The following is a 4,065-nucleotide window of genomic DNA, read 5'->3' as shown; positions in this document are numbered from 1 at the left end:
TACGACTAAAACACACTAGAACAGGTTCAAACAAGCATGACAAAAGTGCAAAAGATACCAGCTTCACAAACTTAGTGAAAATACTAACATGCCAGAAATTAACATCAGGAAGCCAGGTTTAGAGCAAGCAAACAATATGCTACAGGAATATATCATAGCAAACAAAGGAATGGCATGAATCTACTCAAAGCATAGAACAAAAGCCCCTTACTGATCAAGATCCAAAAAGGCACAGAAGATATTATGGCACACATGTAAACATAGCAAGTTTCGTTAATAGATTAGACTTAGCAGAAAACAGAGCATGGCATAAACAGAATTATGAAGGCATCTTTGCGAGCTCGATTCACTCACCACAAGGCTTTGCATGACAATATAAGCATACTACCAGCAATAAGACCTGATCATAAGGCTAACCATGGAAAAAACAAGTTTATATCATGCTTGGATCAACTACAACAACCATGGCAAAATTGATTAACATGTAAACAATCTGCCAGGAACATTTTATAGAAAAAGTAGAGCAAGATTAAATCATGCTAGGGCACTCCATAAATGCAAACAGGGGCATGGATGGATAGATCATAACCATATGTCAAAAACATCCTTACTGAAGATACTCAAAACAAGCATGGATCACTCTGTAGCACCATGGATACATGGCATAAAAATTTGAAGTCCCTTCAATCAGCAATATCACGAAGGCTACTTTGCATGCTTGTGCTAGTCACCACATTGATCACAAAAATACGTGGTAAACACCCCTGTAAAGATGGCATGGCATAGATCAAAACACTTGTAGAGCACATGCCCATATGATGCACACAACAAATGTAGCAAAAAAGACAAATCCTCATACTCTGGTAAGAATCAGCACCTAACAATTTATAGCACTCTTGCATCAACAATTTGGGCATCAAGATAGACTCAAACAAGCATGTCACAATGTAACAAATAGAAGAGTACATCATGATGAACATCTTGATATATTGCACGCACAAAATGGAGCATCACACAAGAAGTTATGGCATGACGAACAGGGCTCCAGAATGCTAAAATTTAAGAACTTAGGCAAAATTCGGGGTCAACCTCCGTTTGGATTTGGATCTGGGGGCTTCGGGCATGGACTTCGAGGCGGCCGGAGATGTCGCCGCAGATGAGGAGGGAGATGGGGCCGGCGAGGGCGGCTGCGGGGCGCGTGCGGCGTGGGCGTCGGCGGAGCCGGCCGGCGTCCGAGGAGACGAGCGGGCGGCGCGCCGGCAGGAGCGCCCGCGGCGGCGGAGGCACGATTTCGGCGGGAGGCACGCGGTGCTCCGCGGCGAAGGCGGTGGTTTGGGCCCCGTGGGCCGGATCTAGGCCGCGCGAGACCGCGGCGGCGCGCGGTGGGAATGGCGGCGACGGGGACACGTGGCGCGCGTGGGTTGGGCGAGGCGAAGGGCGGCGGACGCGTCCGACGCCGTCGGACGTGTCCGGCGCGGAGGGAGAGACTATGTTAGGGTTGGACTGCGCGGAAATTTGGAGGGAATCACATATATATAGGTAGGGGGAATTTCGAGTGTCCAAATGGAGTGCGGTTTTCGGCCACGCGATCATGATCCAATGGCGGAGGACATGGGATAGGTTTGGATGGGATATTGGGCCACTTTGGAGGGGTGTTGGGCTGCAACACACACGAGGCCTTTACGGTTCCCCGGTTAACCGTTGTAGTATCAAACGGACTCCAAATGGCACGAAACTTGACAGGCGGTCTACCGGTAGTGTACCAAGGCCGCTTGGCAAATCTCGGTGCATTCCGAGAATGTTTAACACCCGCTTATGAAAAGAGACAAAAGGGGGTGCCAGAGGACGTAGGAGTGTCGGATTGCAAAACGGACAACGGGGAAAAAGCTCGGATGCAAGAGACGAACACGTATGCAAATGAGATGCACATGATGGCATGATATGAAATGCATGACATGAACAAAATGCAAAACAAAGACAAAACCCAACCGCGAAGGGAATCTCATAACTTAGAGCCGAAAATGGCAAGAGTCAGAGTACAAATATGGCAAATTACATCCGGGGTGTTACAACACTCCACCACTACGAAAGGATCTCGTCCCGAGATCTAGGACTGAAAGAACTCCGGATATTCGGAATGGAGGTGGTCCTCACGTTCCCAGGTGGCTTCTCGGTTGGAATGGTGTGACCACTACACTTTCAGGAATTTGATAGACTTGTTGCGAGTCTTACGCTCAGTTTCTTCAAGAATAGCGACAGGATGCTCATGATAAGACATGTCTTCTTGGAGATCAATCTCTTCGAAGTTGATGGTGCGCTCAGGAGTCTTGAAGTACTTGCGAAGCTGAGACACATGTAACACGTCGTGCACGTTTGCAAAGTTGGATGAAAGTTCAAGTTGATAGGTCAGATCGCCTCTTTTGCCAATGATCTTGAAAGGACCCACGTATCTAGGGGCAAGCTTCCCTTTGATACTGAAGCAACGAGTGCCTTTCATTGGAGAGACGCGGAGGTAGGCATGGTCTCCGATCTCGAAAGCCAAGTCACGATGCTTGCTATCATAGTAACTCTTCTGGCACGATTGCGCAGCTTTGAGATTTTCACGGATGACTTTACACATTTCTTCAGCTTCTGTTATTAAGTCATTGCCAAGAAGTTGGCGTTCACCAGTCTCTGACCAATTAAGAGGGGTACGACACTTTCTACCATAGAAAATCTCGAATGGGGCCTTGCCCGAGCTTGCTTGGAAGCTGTTGTTGTAGGAGAACTCGTCATATGGAAGACAATATTCCCACTTCATACCGCAGGAAAAGACACAAGCCCTGAGCATATATTCAAGGATTTGATTTACTCACTCAACTTGTCGACTAGTTTGCAGATGGAAGGATGTGCTGAAGCGAATGTTGGTGCCCATGGCCTTCTAAAAGGAGTCCCAGAACTTAGAAGTGAAGATGCTTCCACGATTTGAAGATATAAACTGCGGAATTTCATGCAAGGAGACAATCTTGGAGGTGTATAGCTCTGCCAGCTGAGCTGCTGTGATAGATTCTTTGATAGGAAGAAAATAAGCCACTTTAGTAAGCTTGTCAATGACAACAAAGATAGCATCATTTCCGCGCTTGGACTTGGGAAATCCAGTCACGAAGTCCATCTCAATATGATCAAACTTCCGTTCTGGAATGGTAAGAGGTTGGAGGAGACCAGCTGGACGTTGGTGTTCTTCTTTCACTCTTCTGCAGACATCACATTAATTCATGAATTGAGCAATTTCTCGCTTCATTCGAGTCCACCAATACGACTGCTTTAGGTCATGGTTCATCTTTGTACTACCAGGATGAATGGATAGAAGGGAATTGTGCGCATCATTCATAATGACTTTACGTAGATCACCCTTAGGAACCACAATTCGATCCTCGAAGAAAAGAGTATCTTTGTCATCAAGGCGATAGAACTTGTACTTGGGTTGGCTCTTGGCAATCCCATTTTTCACCTTCTTCACCATGGCATCAAGAAGTTGTGCCTCACGAATTTGATCTTCCAAAGTAGGAGAGACTTGGAGGTTGGCAAAAAATCGTTGAGGAACAACTTGGAGATTAAGTTTGCGGAAAGCTTCACCAAGGTCCGGTTGGAAGGGCTTGAGAATTAGGCTGTTGCATTAAGCCTTCCTGCTCAAAGCATCTGCAATTACACTGGCCTTGCCTGGAGTATATTCAATACTCGGATTGTACTCTTGAATCATTTCGACCCAACGAGTCTGCCTGAGGTTGAGGTTGGGCTGAGTGAAGATGTACTTGAGGCTCTTATGATTAGTGAAGATGTCCACTTTCCTTCCCAACAAGAGATATCTTCATGTTAAAAGAGCATGGACAACTGCCGCCAACTCGAGGTCATGATTGGGGTAGTTCTTTTCATTGGGCTTCAACTGGCGAGAGGTATAAGCCACAACTTTCTTCTCTTGCATTAACACAGCACCGAGACCTTGCAGGGAGGCATCACAGAAAACTTCGAATGGTTTGGATTCATCAGGAGGAGTCAGAACTGGAGATGTGACTAACTTCTCTTTGA

This window comes from Triticum urartu, chromosome 6A, assembly GCF_056163025.1.
Source record: "Triticum urartu cultivar PI428250 chromosome 6A, HENAU_Tu73, whole genome shotgun sequence".
Classification (NCBI taxonomy): domain Eukaryota; kingdom Viridiplantae; phylum Streptophyta; class Magnoliopsida; order Poales; family Poaceae; genus Triticum; species Triticum urartu.
This window is presented reverse-complemented; position numbering follows the sequence as displayed.